Raw genomic sequence first — 16715 nt, 5'->3', positions numbered from 1 at the left:
TTAGAAGAGTAATAACTTTCCGTCCGCACCTGTATAAAACTAGTGGGTGAAAAAATATACATTTCCGTAATTTTTTACGTTAAAAAGGTCTTTTGGTAAAAATACGAGTAATGGTTTTCGAGATATTTGAAATCGAAATTGTCATTACCTATCGTCATTGACATAAACACGTTGACTAAATAGTTATTAGATTGAAATCATAAACTTGAAATGTTTTGTGCCAAAAGTTCAACAGAAACTGTTTTATTATCATTTTTCGAACAAAAATTTATGAATAATTAAAAAAATAAGAAGTTCCCCAATTTATCATTTTAGTCAAGTAACTATCTACTCTCAACATGTTTATTTTTTATCAATAATGACATGTATTGACTATTTCCATTCTAAGTATCTTAAGAACGGTTCCTCGTGGCAATTTTTACCAAGAGACATTTTTTACGTATAAAATTACGGAAATGTATATTTTTTACCCAGTAGTTTTTATACAGGTACGGACACGGACGAAAAGTAGGGACTCTTTAAAACAGTTAAATCATATATATGTGGAGTTACAATTATTAGATAGTACTCCTAAGTACCTCTACAATCCTACAAATAGAAGTCATATTGACATCAAAATCAAATTTCCCATGTCAAAAAATTCCCAGACACCAATTTTCATCTAAATATTGACATTACTTCAAAAATTATTTGGAAAAAATCGAAACAAATATGCAACTTCTACACCCTGTATCTCCGAAACTAAGTATTTTAGGAGATACATTTATACGAACTAGTTAACTTATTTTTATTTGCAGAATATGCTGCTGAAGTTTCCGTAATACAGTTCGGACCACCCTGTATATTTGCCTGGTTATCTGATTAACAAGTTGGATTCTGAGCTTCATTTATAGGTCCTTTAAAAAAATCATCAGGATTGGCGCTCTGACTGCTGGCATGTATATGAGCAGAGGCGTAGTTGAATCTGCACTGCTCAAAAATAATCAAAAATCACCATTTGGTTATGAATAACTCGTGGTATAATATTCCAGTATAATTAAACTAGAAATGTTTTATTTTGAATTTTTACTTCCCTAATTTAGTAATACTTTTTTACTACGCTGGCCTACGTTTTATTGGTACAGTTGTACAGAGTGGTCTGTATTGACCTAATACAAAACTGTACTGGCCTTAGGCCAGAGATACTATTATTGCATATATTTAAAGTGAATAATTTCTTAGATACTCTGATCACCGTTCTTGTCCCAGTACATGTTGTCTCTTAAATGTAAACATTCTTCTACGATCCTACTGAAATGAAATTTTAAGTTAAATTGACAGAAATCATTCATTATTTACTCGTGCTGGTATAGAAAAAAAACATAACGTGTCTACTATATCGACTGTCAAGTCAATAATTTTTCTCATTTGGGAGCGACTAACCACATTATGAGAATAAATGCATTTTTATGGTCTTTTATGGAATAATAACCGTTTGTCTAGTTTACGATTTGCCGGCTATAAAGAGATTCCGAATAGCAATGAAAATATTTTTTCCGAATCAAAATTCGAATATTTCGTCCGTAGGCCGCCAATGGAATTTATGGTTATGGGAAAAACGCATTGGGCGAGACAGATCTAAATTATTGGGTCAAAAGGGAAGGTTTAATATAACTGTAGAAGTTATTCCAGCTATTTCGAATAATAGCTTTGATTGTTAAGAACTTTCAGCAAAGGGTGTTCCAGTGTCCACCAAAAAACAATTCAAGTTATTTATTTATACTGGTCTTTCCGAGGAATTCGTTTATACGTTTACTTAAGGTGAATAATGTGGCTAAAACTTTTGTAATAGTTTCTTGTTGCTGGTTTAATTATTCTCTAATTCTTTTCCCACACTTCAGCATTTAATCGATCTTTGAAAATTCACTATTACATTTAACAATATCGTCAAAATAAAACAACAAAAAACGGTCAACGGTCAACGGTTAACGTCGACGGTTTCTTGTAGAGGTATCTGTTTTAAAAAGTAAAGTGTTCTCGAATAGTTCAATTTAAATATCTTAAATAGTTTTTTCTTTATTCTTTGTATTTTTTTCCTTCTGACGACGGAAAGAGATAAACTTTCCGAAACGTTAAGCATTTTTTTCTTTGTTAGGCAAATTTTTATAACTGTCAACATAACTTCTGACAAACAGCGTCTGTTTAGGTTTGACGCAGAAGTGTTTACAAAAAATAACTATTTTATTTTGTAGATTTTTCTTGCAGTGCAGTGGCGAAATACCCATAAAGATTTTTTTGGAGAGATGAATCCGCCACATAGGTATAGACATTTTTTACTACCACATTCTTGTGTTGTACTACATTTTCGCAGATTAATTAGATGCTGAAGAAACACCTTGTGTATTATTTCTTTGTTAGATTGAGAATTAAAAAAAATAACTTTCTTGGATTTTTAAATGCTTTAGCATTTTAACATTTTTAGCGGTTCCGTTTGAAAAAAGAAGAAAAACTATTTTATAATATAGAATGTTTGGCATAGAATTTTGAACACCCTGTGTGGTTTAGGATTACGATATTTATAGAAAAGTAAGTAAAGTAAGTATACTAACTATAGTAAATACCTAGTATATTTTTGATTTTAAGACATTTAATATATTTTTTAAAAAAGCTGAAGGAAATACAATATATTTTTTTTATTTATTAATATTCCTGAAACTATCAAAACATAATAATATTTAATATTATCTTAGAACTATGTGAAGTGATCCGAAAGAAAGCCAAAAATCTAATAATGTACGGGTGTTTCATTAACCCTCTATAGGGCAGTAATAATTATTTTCTAGTTTGATCAAATTGACTTCAAAAATATATAAACTAGCACAAAGGGAGCATATCTTCTTAATATCATTTTTCAAAAAGTTAACAAATAAGGGAGTGGGGTATGGTCGTCGATTTTGCAATCAGAGACTGTTAAAGCAAATAGATAATATGTAAATGATCTAATGTATATAATGTGTAAACTGTAAGGAAACAAGTAAGTTCATTTTGATTATCTATGTTAGCTGTCTATTCAAAAATATGCCCCTTACAAGTAAATCAATTTTTCTTGGAAAACTCGTATCTTATGAGAAATGATCGAAAATATACAGGAAAATTAACGCTTTTGGAAAATATCGCCCGAGCCGTAAATTTGGTGTATTAAATAAAATGAAATAAACATCACAGACACATTTGTTTCTATATTTTTAAATTTTTATCACACGAAATTTGCATAGAAAATGCTTTGATGACAATTATTACCTATATGGTACACAGCGAACTCAGTGTCACTAATGTTCACTGGCCGAATATTCAACCGTTTACGTTAACTTTTCGCGCCAACTCGGCCAACGTATAGATATAGTTGATTAAATGGTCAAGGCGCGCATAGAAATAAGCATAGCAAACAAACTGGGGATAATACACTTCCAGGCGATTGATTAGTTGGTTAAATTAAAGTGGTCGATTTAGCGACCATCAACCTTTTAAAAAATCATACGACTTTTTTAAGTCACCCTGTAGAAATTAAAATATTTTCCTCAAATACATCCAAATACATACTTGAGGTATGCACTTATACCAAATTCCTAAGTTTTTTTTATTATTGGAGCTACAGATGCGCGTTTCACTGTTAACCGGCCCGTATAAAGTATCAGGAACGATTTTGAACCGTGGCAATCCCTATTTGCGGCAACTTTTTGATTGGCACCCTGTTAAAAGTGTTCCCCTATTCATAAACATTCGTAAAAATGAGATTGTGATTAACTGCGTGAAGAGCGTAATAATCCTGCAGCCTGATCCTGTGCTATAAGGATAGGGCTGCCCCCTCCTCGGAGCTAAAATTCCGTGTTTATTCTCTGAAATATTCTTAGAAATCCGTAGATCTAGGCCAACTTAGATAAAAGCTGAGTAAAAAGACCAACGACCAGTTTTGCCAGATTTTTAGTAACGATGGTATAAACTAATAAATTTAATGGTATTTTTGAAACAAATATTGGTACTTTTTACTTTTATAAAAAAATCGTATAATTCACATCAAAAACATAACAAATCAGAAGGGAACAGAAGTCGGAGTAACAAGCGAAGGCCAATAGCCATAGGCTTGTGAAGTTAGCCGCGCCGCGATCGCCAGTCCAGTTTATGACATGAAATAAATACATTAAGCGTTTTTGAATTTTGATGTTCTTCTTTTCTTATCATTTCTAGCCAATAAATGAAAATTGGAAATAATGGTATTCTTATTACTTTTAAAGGTACAGGTAATTGTGAGGAAATCATGGTATAAATACCATTAAAATGATCTGACGTGTTAAATTTCGTGCTTAAATATAAACAGAGAAGTGAAGTTTACAAGAAATGTCAATATATAATTGTCAGTTGTCGATTAAATGTATTTTGAAAATAGTAATAGTACGAATATTAATAAGCTTAATAAAAAAAGACTTATTAAAAAAGTTTTATTTTAATAAAGCAATATAAAAATAACAGCATCAATAGAGAACTCATCAAAGCTTTAAAAAATAACAAAAAAAATAAATACGTACTATTCTTAAAGTAAAAACCAGCGGTATAGAAACCCTAGAATTTTTTTTTTAATCATCAATGTCGCGTTCTACATTTTTCCATTTTTTGGTGTTTTTTAACAGTTCTTTTTCGATGAGAAAATTGTGGCACACCTGATTGGCGTTTTTTAAAAAAAACTTTTGGTATGGAGCATTCCACAAAGCGTGTCTGTATTTAATAAACTTCGAGTTTTCGTTTTATTTAGATTAATTGTGGAAAGAAATCTTTCCACTGTTGCCGTACTGTGTGATAAAATTAAAATTAGATTAAAAAAAATGAATCTTAAAAATTGCAGCATGATACCCACGATGAGGCATTAAGAGACCTAAAGGAAGACCAAACCTGAGTTGGGACCATGATATTAGCAAATTAGCAGGGATAAGTTGGGCCCGCATAGCCAATAACAGACAACAACGGGTCTAACTACAAAGAGAGTATCTAAATATACGAGGGAGGCTACACCATAATCGGAAATGGTTGATTAAGCTGAGAATGATGATGATGATAAGATTATATAAACAAGTTTTCAAAGTTATCTATCTACCTAAGGTCTATCAACCTTCAGAACGCACGAGCCGCTGCTGCCAGAACGCACGAGTCGCTGCTGCCAACAAATATATTCATTAACAAGTATCAAAGTTTCAAAGAACGACGGAATATAACAAGTTAATATTTACCCATTATTTACCTCTGTCAAAAAGAAGAAATCTTAATTTATGTTTTTGTTTTGTCACAATTTCTGCTCAACATCCTATAAAATCTTTTAATTCTCGGCAATCCTTAACGCTTCATGATTTTCTACTGGGATTTATTAAATTAGCTGAGTTGCCTTTAATTTACGGTTGACATAAAGTCATGCCGATTAATCAAACAGCAAGAGACAAGGGGCGTTATACGTTGAGATTAGGGGGAAGATGTCTCGATTGCGAGCCTCCAAATAAAAACGTTTGCGGTTTTCTTTTGCTATCCGCGAGTATTACTTTTCTTAATATGTTGTCACTGGTTATCTAACTTTTGTTATGAGCAGTTAAACAGTTTTAAATATCTAATTATGAACACTCTGAACAGTTTAATTAATTAGTTAGAATATGTTAATTCGCGGTATCACATTTGGGTAAAAAATGTACATGTACTGCCAAAATATAATTTTCCTGCCAAGCGACTGCCAATGACTGCGAAGAAGACTGCCAATGTCTGCCATATAATGTATTTATTTATCGTATGGCTCACATACATGGAAGAAAACCAGATTCTTAAACATAGATATAAAACTACAATGTAAATGAAAACATTACAATGTAAATATAAAAAACAAGTATTTGATAAAAAGTCAACACAAAAAACGTATTTACGAACACTATATATTAACATCTAGATGCCCTATCCATTCCAAAGCTGCTGGAGAAGCCTCCAGAAAGTCCTTCCAGTCTTCACCATAAGCGGGTAGGTTGCACTCTGTAGTTATGTGATGGATGGTTTGGTGAGGGGATCCGCAATCACATTCTAGGGAAGGTATTTTACCCTACTTATAAACGGAATCCGCACATCTTCCATTCTATTTAAAGTTGGCCATGTTTTCCGGTTTAGATCGGTACCCGGTATCTGGCAATAGTTATTTTCGAACCAGAAGTATAGGTGCGCATCGGCCATTTCTCTCCATAACTGAAGCCACTGTTTTCGAGAATTGTAGTTACTGCTTTTTAATTGTTCAGCTGTTCGCAAAGGTGGATTTCTCGACTTCAATCTATTGACCTCTAAAGCAGGAAGTGTTTCATGAACAAGGAGTGTTGGGGCAGCTATTATTTTATCAAATTCTCTAAGAAGACCTAATTAGTTAGAAGAACTAACTACGTTTCTGCGTAGATTTGGAGGTAGAATGTTACTCAGAGCTGGAGGTCAGTAACTGTGGATTTGATTGTCCCTGTAATCAGCCGCATGGTGTTGTTCAGCTGTCTGTCTACGAGATTTGTGTGGTGGCGGTTCAACAATACGGGTGCACAATAGTCTGCCACACTGAATACCTGACCAAGGGCGGAGATCCGAAGTGTTGTTATTTTGCACCCCAAGAGGTACCACAAAGTTTTTGTATAATGTTGTTTCGTGTTCTGATTTTACCAGCAACATTTTCTAGGTGTTTTCGAAATGAGAGTGACCGTACACTCTCAGAGTAATCCCCAGATATTTTGGTTATTTGTTGTTACGCAGAATGGTGTTACCAAACACAAAAAAAATTCAGTATTCGCCAGCTTGTTATTAAGATGGAAGGTAGCCACTTCTGTTTTATTTGCACTGGGTTGAGCTCTCCATTTTATAAAATAGGCATTCGATGATGCTAGATCCTTTGTCAGCGTTTTTTCGGTTTGGTATAACGAATCATGTTCAGTTGCTATGGCTATATCGTCTGCGTAACAAAACTTTCTAGATTGCGTATCTGGTAGGTCAGAGATGTATAAGTTGAATAAGAGAGGGGGAGACGGAGTCTTGGGGTAAGCCGCTATTAAGTTTTTATGTTTACTTGTGCTCTCTCCTAGAAATACTTGAATATATCGGTTACTTAGCATGTTGTTGATAACTCGAGATAGTTTGACAAGGAAGTGCTTTAAGTAATTTATAAACCATACCATCTCTCCAGACTGTGTCGTAAGCGGCTGTTAAATCGACAAAAGCTATGGAGGTTTTAAGCTTAAGTTGGAAATTTCCTACAATGTGAGATGTAAGTGATTAGGACTAGGACTTGGTTACAGCAACTGCGTTTAGGAATGAAACCTGCCTGTTCAACTGGAATGTGGTTTAAGATACTGTTCTTTATTCTATTGTTCTAGGAGCTTATAGGTACAACCACGAGGATGTCACTTGTATAGGAAAACAGGCAACAGTCAATTTAAACGTGCCAGGACAAACAACAAAGAAAGCAACATCTGCCAGGCATAGGCTGTCTTTGAAACTCACGTTGCTGAACTTCATAATATCGCGGCCATTTTGCCTTGGAAACTGGCAAAGTGAACAAATCAGTTAGGTTAGGCGTTTTTATAGTTATAAATTGCTATTTGGATGTTTTAATGCTGTTATTCAATACATGGTAAGTTTAAAATTTCAAATAAATACTTTGTTCATAAATACAAGGCGGTTGTAAACGTATTTTTGTGTCTTAATAGAATTCAACTTTTGCAAATAACCGCGGGAAGAAGAACCTATCTTGGTGCAGCATCGGTATACGGTATTGGGAAACTATTATTGGGTATTTTTTTCCGATAGTAATTTCATTTTGACACGTAAGTACCACTATAACTGATTGTAAAAATGATTGTTTATGTTTTATAATATTTAACTACTTTCTAACCTATAAAATTAGTGATTTGATAAAAGTATTTATGATGCACTTATGTGAATGAGTTAAAATAAGCTATACATTACTATTTACCAGTATAAATATCATATCACACATACCATACTATTCTAGACTATACTTAATAACTATTTGATGTTGGTAAGGAGTAGTTTGAAATAAAATAAAATAAAATACTGTGATTGTGTGACTATAAATACTTTTGTTTGCTTTTGTGATATTTCCTTTTTTATTAAATAATATTATTCAAGAGCAATTGAAAAGATTTATGTATATTTAAAACATTTATTAAATGCTTGTGATCTACATTTACTCTTATGTAAATACAAAATAAAAAAAATATTTTAATTAGTTTACGTATATTTTTTAACTTGATATATTGTAATTTTTTTAGCTTCAAGAAAAAAATCAGAATCAAGAGAGAAAATCGGGAGGGACCGGAGAAGAGTTAATGCAGTACACTGAAGTACCTATTTGCCAGTATTTGGTGTAAGTAAAAAATTAACAGCATGTTTTATGTGCTATTTGTGCTATAGATACTTTTTGTGTGATGGTGGTTTATTCAGATTCTAAAAAACATAAATATCTTCTTTTTATTAAATTGCTATTTACTCTTCTGTAAATGTAAATAAAAAAAAGAAATAAAATGTTTTTATTAGTTTATTTAACTTGATATAATTTGTTTAGTTTCAAGAGAGAAATAAGAATTCAAGAGAGAAAATCAGGAAGGGCTGGAGAAGTAGGTACACTGAAGTATTTGCCAGTATTTGGCGGAAATAAAAAATTAACAGCATGTTTTATTCGTATAGTAGGACTATTACATAAATCTAGCACAATACTGGAATAATGGACGCACGTTTTGCTTAACATGTTAGCATCATTAATGCTGATGATGGATGACACATTTTGAGCAGAACGTGCGTCCAGAATTTAAGTCCTTTTATGTATTATGAATGGATTGTTCTAATTTACTTTTATAACACGCTAATACTTTTAAGGTGAAATTATACATTTAAAGTTGTCAGAATGTTTAGTGAATTTTGTGTGTTAAAATATTTTAACTTTTTACAGGTGGAGCATTTCCATTTATTTAGTAGTTAGTAGTTGCACTTTTTTGTTAAGTTAAATATTAGTCATAGATAATGGATATTAGTAGATTGAGGTATTCATGTAAATTTCCCAATTGTTAGAACAAGTATTACTCCTCAATATCTAATCCGAATTATATCAATAAACATTTCTTGAAATTTCCGATTAAAGATAAATTAATTTGTGATCAGTGGAAAATTATTTGTAATATAGATCCAAATACTAATTGTTCTAATTTCTATGTATGCCAAGACCATTTTCCTTCTAGTGAATATATCAAATGTACAAAAACACGATTGAATCGAAATGTGATTCCTGAACCCCCAGAATTTCTTCAGCAGCAGTCTTGTATTCCGAGTATAAATGAATCTTTGGATGAAATAAGTCAAGAATCAGATTTATTACCGCTTGTCTATATATGTCTTCCTATAAAATACCTTCGCCAATATCTTTGCCTTTACCTTCGCCTTTATCTTCGCCAATACCAGCTAGTAACTCAGAAATTTTATCAAATTTTAATTCTTATAATTTTCTTCTTTCCAAATTTAACCGACAGCCGGGAATAATGGGACAGAGTGATATTTCATCTCAAAATATGACTGACAGAGATCAACGAATGTACCAAGTACATCGCAATGTATGTTCCCGTTTATCTAAATTAAAAAATACATTAAATAAAGAAAAAAAGAATTTAGATTTTTTGGAAAAATTACAAAATCAAGGGATTTGCAATAATTGAATCAAATTTAAATACTATTACTAAAAATTTTATAAATTCACGACTAAGAAATTTTTCGCTAACGAAAAAAAATCGCATACTGGTAAGCGATGGACTACTGATGATAAAATATTTGCTTTATCCATCTATAAACGTAGTTCACGTTTATATAGATATTTAAATAATTACTTTGAATTGCCTTCTGCTCGAAGAATAAAACGTGTTCTATCTAAGTTTCCCTTTGAACCAAGATTTAATTTTAAAATATTAGAATACCTAATTAAGTATTAAAGCTTGAAGTAGATAAAATGGAAAAAAGAGGGAGATAAAAATTGCACATTGTTATTTGATGAAATATCACTCAGTAGCCTTTTTCATTATTACTATGCCAAAATAATGAATCCTTCACCCCCATTACTCTATGGTTTACTAAAATTACATAAAGACAATAATCCAGTTAGATCAGTCGTCTCGTACATAAATGCTCCCTCTTATAAATTATGTCAAATACTAGCTAAAACACTTCCTTCCATGATCAATTTTCAATCAAAATTTGCCATAAAGAATTCTTTTGAGTTGCTAGATAATTTGAAAAATATTGAAGTTCCACATAATGCAACACTCGTTTCTTTCGATGTCAAAAGCCTGTTCACTTCTATCCCAACCCATGAATTGTCCTCTATTATTTATGAACTAATTGATAAATCTAATCTTAATATAATAGTAAAATCAGATTTAATAACAATAATTGAAACTTGTTTAGAACAAAACTATTTTCAGTATAACAATGAAATATTTAAACAGAAAGATGGGTTACCGATGGGTTCCCCAATTTCACCGTTATTCGCAGAAATATTTATGGCAGATTTTGAAAAGAAGCTATTTAAAACAAGAGTAGTTTAATATCAAAATAAATTATTGGGCAAGATATGTAGATGACATTTTTGTATTTGGTCAGGCACCGAGAGAAATTTAAACAGTTTTTTAACATTATTAAATTCAATTAACCCGAGAATACAATTTACAATTGAAAAAGGTATTAATACCATCAATTTTCTTGATGTTACAATTATAAAACAGTCTAATAGATTACAATTTGATATTTACAGAAAACCCACTACCACAGACACTGTAATACATAGTCAATCACACCAATCCTGGCAAATCAAAATGTCACCCTTTCATAGTTTAATTCATAGATTAGTAATGTTTCCACTGAGCCCAGAGAATTTTAAAAAAGAGTTAAATATTATTAAACAAATCGCCATCAACAAAGGATATAAGTGTTCCCTTATTGATAATATGCTAAAGAAAAAACAAAAGAAAATATTAATGAAAAAATTTTATTCCGCTAATTCTAAAGACAATAACAATTATCGACTTTTAAACTACATTCCTAATTTAACTAACAAAATATCAAATAATCTCAATAAAATAGGATTTAAAACGATTAGTGTAAATAAAAGAAATTTATGTCAAATTTTATTAAATAATAAAGACAAAACTAATGTCAAAAATAAGTCGGGTGTATATAGGGTGGATTGTGATGCCGTGTACATAGGCCAAATAGGTAGAAATTTAGATGTAAGGATTAAAGAACATGTAAAGTCTATTAATAATCTCCAGCAAAGTTCTGGTCTAGCAACTCATTGTATAGCAAATAGTCACAAAATTAATGAAAACTCAGTTAAGTTACTACAGAGAGAAACAAGGTAGACGCTTAAATTACCTTGAACAGTTAGAAATATTAAAATCTGGTAAAAAAGGAAATAATGTTAACGACCAACAAGGATTTCTAAATTCATTTTTATTACCCCTATTGTAAACTCTCTGAACCCACCCCCATAGCAAATATATATATAGTTACAGTGTAGTTAGACGATTAGTTCTTAAAAAACTCTTGAAAAAGGCCTAACAAGCCGAAACATATATGTTGAGTTAAAGTTACTCTTATTAAAAGTTTTTTGAAACATCTAAAAGCGTGCTTTATTAAAATACTAATATTTTTCATTATGACCCACATAGGCAAATAATTTCAGGATACGAGGACCTTGGATATTTAAGACGTTCTATTAAGCAGGCCAATCATGCACTTACTTTCATGATCCGTGGAATAATACAGTAATGGAAACAAGTCATTGCTTATTATTTTACGGCATCATCTATTTGGACAATGTCCTTAAAATATTAATTCCATACATAATTTCTCTAATTTACAAGAAATAGGATTAAATGTTATAACAACAGTTTGTGATCAGGGCTTAACGAACCAAGCCGCTTTGAAAGAACTTAGCGCAGAAACCACCGATCCATCTACCCCATATCTTTTTAGAGTTAATGATAAGAATATTTATATAGTTTTTGATATCCCACCTTTACTAAAAAATACACGTAACTCTTTGTAGAATGTAGAATGTATGCCTTTCCCTAGGAGATGCAAGACCTTGTCGTTGGTGTGAAAGCTCCTGGTCAGGTGCTGGGGGGAATCCCCCCTAGAGCTTGGCTTGGTCTAACAAGCATCTCACTCATCGTCTTGTCCCTTGTGTCGTGGCCAGGGAATTGCACCAAGACATATAACGATGCCGGACGGGGCTAACCCTGTCCGTTATACCAGGCACCCTCTACTGACTGTGGTCATGTCTCGCGGGTAGAGGGTGTGGGGGTCTTGGCTTAACCGCCTGAATCAATAGGAGACAACCTCAGGTCAAAGGTCATAGGGAGGTGAACCAGGTCAAAGGGATGCGTGGCTAGATAGAGGACTAGTCATTACAGGCCTCAACCTTGTGAGCACACCATTGTATTTACCCCATACTTCTACATGCGGGGCTCTGTAGAGGTGGACCGACTATCCCTAGCGACTCGTGGGAACACTATTAGATCTAGCATTAAACACACCACCGGTGAAGCTGTGGGGAAGCCCCCGCGACTCTGGGAATATTACAAATGAAAGTTCCAAGGGACCAGATCCAAAGGAAACAACAAGAGGGGTGGCTGACACTTGCTTGGGATCATCCTCCAAGTGGCACATAAGCTACCACCCTCTCCAGCAAGGGTCGGGAGCCTCTAGACCCAATAAGCGACACAAGCTACCGTTTCGTCTACCCGGCCTAGGTCAACCAGGAGGGCTAGACGATCCTCTGAGAGTAGGTATTAGCGGAGCAGAAGCATGGAGATACCTCCGACTGCTCCAGAGGAAGCAAAAGCGAAAACACTCCTCCGTAAAGGGCAGAGTAAAGAAAACAAGAAACAACCTGACTCATCTCCATCAAAGGGCAAGAGAGGGAGCGAGAACTTCTCACCTCTTCTCCAGCAGGGAGAGAAAAAAGCCAGGATGGAAAGCCGTCCAACACCGGGAGGCAAGCAGGGACGTATCACCAGCAGAGGTTGCTCTGACCACCGACCAGCAAACGTCTCTAGAAGAGGCTATTCTGGACGAAGTAGTGGCAATCGGATCGCAACACAACGGTTTACAAAATGTGGGTCAGCTGCGTTTTGCGGGGATACACTTTCGGGTGGGCATGATCCTCATAGATTGTGTATCTCAAGAATCGGCGAATTGGTTGGTGGAAATCGCACCTAAGCTTAAAAATTGGCAAGGACCGGAACTGGTTGCAGTGAAGGGAGAAAACATCCCTAAAGGGGCGGCCATCACGGTCTTTCTGCCGAGGAGCAAGTGGTACACCACCTACCTGCTGAGGCTTATCCAGGGTCAGAACTTCAATGTAAGGACATCGAGTTGGCGAGTCATCAACTCGAGGGAGGAGGATCATGGTCAGGTCCTCACAATAGGAATTGACCTTAAATCCAAGGAGGCAATAGAGAAAGAGGGACATATCCTCTATTATAGATACGGGATAACACCGGTATCAGGTCTAAGGAAAGACCAAGTTAAAGAGGTGGAGAAAATGGAGACAGATCTTCCAGCCTCCACCTCACGTGTTCCTCAGCCGGAGGCAAGCTCATCGACTGTGAAGGGCGGCACGGAGGGCCAAACTCCAACCGTAGAATGGTGTGTACCCTCGGAGGAAGACTTGTTCTCAGAGGAAGATGGGAAATACCCTGTCGCCTCTACAACAGGGGTATGATGATGGGGACTGTGTAATGACTCAAGGAAGGGGGGCACAATATATCTTTAAGGTCGCAGTGATTAACCCCCCCTCTTACTCATTCTACATTCTACGTAACTCTTTACTTCGGGGTAAATTGGAATTTGAAACCGGGAAATTTGCAAAATTTGAGTATATAAAGTCTGTTTTTCTACTTGATAAAGAAACAAGATCATTTAGTCAATTACATTATTTGAACAAAGACCATTTTAATTTTGAAATAGTTGTAATAAAATGAAGGTGGAAACTGCAGCTCGTCAGCTAAGCCATTCCATGGCAGCTTGTATTGAGACTGAAGTGTCTGTAGGAAAATTAAATTTAGAAGTTATCCACACAGCAAAGTTTGATGAGTTAATGGACCAGTTATTTGATTTACTATACTCAAATAATTTGCGTACAATTCGAGGCAAACAATGCAGATGTGCTTTTTAGCTGATTCTCCGCATAAAGAATTTTTAACTAATTTTTTGAAAAGTTTACAATATTGGAAAATTTTTGACAATAATGTTAATGACCCTCAAAATTTATCTAAAATTAAAAATATCACCAACAAGTAAAGGTCACTTTTCATTAAAGGATGGAAAATCATCATTTCATCTATTCTCTATAGATGGGATAAATTAAAGAATTCTCTAGTTTGCTTACCCATGCGTTCCTTTAACCAAGATTCTCTGGAAAATATTTTTGGATTAATTCGTCAACATGGTATATGTAACACCAAACCATCATGTCATCAGTTCACTGCTGCGTTGGAAACAACTGTTTTAAACAATCTTTCAGGTAGTAATACTGAAACTGACTATTGCCAAAATCTCACAAATTTATCTTCTTTATTAATCGATAGCGATACCGTTAGTACGTCATATTCTTTTACCGATAAGCCTCTCGATGACGAAACATGTTTTGAATTTGGAAACGACGAAAACCAGTTTGGTACTGCATGTACAGCTGGCTATTTAATCTCAAACAGTAATACCTCAATGTACCAATTGCCATAAGCAAATTTTTGCCGATCGAGTTGAAGTTAATAATATTTATATATGTCGCACCCACTTAGTGTAATTGTCCGTTTCATGAAATGGATATCCACTTCGCGAACTGGTTAGGTTTCACTTCGCGAAGTGGATATCCATTTCATGAAACGGACAATTACATTAAGTGGGTGCGACATATATACAGTTTAAGGAATATAATAAGGATGCCAAATTAAAATACCCAAGTTATCAAATTGTGCATATGACAGATAGCATAAATACCATAGTTCATAATTTTTTACAATCACAAAGCTTCGAATTTCAGTTTCAAAAAGACTCCAAAAGCACAATATCAAAAATATGTAACTAAGAGGCAAAAATTTGCTTAGATTGATATAATCTTTCCCAACTTTGAAATGAATGGTAATTTTTTATAGGCAACATTAAGTATCCGCAAACGATCAATTCGTAAATTGATTTCTCTTTTCTGTTTTTCTGTTAAAGCTCTGTATTTTTCTTTTAGGTCTTTAAGTACTTCCTTCATTAGTGAAAGTTGATGACAATGCCACCAAACTGTTCTCAAATCTTTGCTATTCTCAATAGGGTGTGTGTAGCTAGTTCTGTCCACTCTCTAACGTTTTTGCCATGAACATTTTCAACCTCCAGAACCTATTCCGTCCTCTATCTTTCCTTGGATGAACAGTTTCAAAAGTTGCTATTTTTCTGTTTTGCATGTATGTCCCAGATAACTTGTTTTGCGCCGTTTCACATATTGTAAGAGTTCTCTTCTTATTATAAGTATCTCTTTCTATCATTCTGATAAAATTCTCATTGGTCATTCGTCTTGTCCGTGAGTCCTTCGTTATATATATTCTATATTCATTGTGTCCACTATTCTCTTTCCCATTGTCCATGATTCGGTTCCATATAGATGAATATAATATATACGTTTTCACAAAACGGTATCGACTATCATGTGACTAGGTGGTATTTGTTAATAGTTTTTTCATTCATACAAATTCAATTCTTGCTCTGATTTCGGTTCCTGGATCTAGGTTTTGAATTATCCAGGATCTGAAATATTTAATTAAACTTTCTCTAACATATATACAGACATTTCACATACAACAAAACAAGAAAGAAAAATTGATTTAGGAATTGATCCAGAAAATCTTCAGATACAGAAGAACTTTTTACTCGATGATCATTTTATTTTATTTTATTTTATTGCGAATTCATTATTTTCCTTAACACATCTCTTTGCTTTGCATTCATTGCTTGAAGTAGATAAAATGGAAAAAAGAGGGAGATAAAAATTGCACATTGTTATTTGATGAAATATCCATGAATCTATAGCGCAATCCATGAATCTATAGCGAGTGCCTCGATCATGCCACGACTATACTTTGCCTAGTTATAGATCTTGACTATACAGCTACGTCCGTGGCCACGCGACGCGAGAACTTTTGAGAGATAGATTTGACAAGGAGTAAAGCTACTAGTTTTCTTATACTATGATTATAGTCGTGCCGCCAATAACTGCCAGCGACTGTCAAGAAAATGTTTTTAGAATTTCAACAGTGCACCTCTCGTATTAATCTGTAGTAATACTACAGAAGAATTTTGTCCTGCTCATTATTTTGTGTGTTGGAGACCTAAAATGTAAAAATATTTTAATTTCTATCTGTTATGTAAGTATTTACAGATATTTAGTAATTTGAAAAAAAAATGGTAATAAATTAGTAAGTAAAAAAAAACAAAATTCCAAACCGGGAGTCAGTGTATGTTTATCTCCGAAATCCCGATACTAAATCCGCCGATTCCGAAAATCTCGAAATTTTTATAATCCCAATCTAAAATGATTCGACTTTATACACTTTAGTCTTTTAAAGATCATATTT

General features: G+C 33.8%; 1 long non-coding RNA gene across 1 annotated transcript; it reads left to right on the top strand.

Moving 5' to 3' along the window:
* Positions 1-5214: 5214 nt before the first annotated feature.
* On the top strand, positions 5215-8996 carry LOC115891332. Its single transcript, XR_004051811.1, has 3 exons — positions 5215-7853; positions 8322-8416; positions 8615-8996. It is a non-coding gene; the product is annotated as an uncharacterized LOC115891332 (long non-coding RNA).
* Positions 8997-16715: the final 7719 nt, after the last annotated feature.

This window comes from Sitophilus oryzae, unplaced genomic scaffold (assembly GCF_002938485.1).
Source record: "Sitophilus oryzae breed Bouriz unplaced genomic scaffold, Soryzae_2.0 scaffold_980_pilon_pilon, whole genome shotgun sequence".
NCBI classification, from domain to species: domain Eukaryota; kingdom Metazoa; phylum Arthropoda; class Insecta; order Coleoptera; family Curculionidae; genus Sitophilus; species Sitophilus oryzae.
The sequence above is the reverse complement of the archived record's forward strand: the minus strand, read 5'-3'. Positions and strand labels throughout refer to the sequence as shown.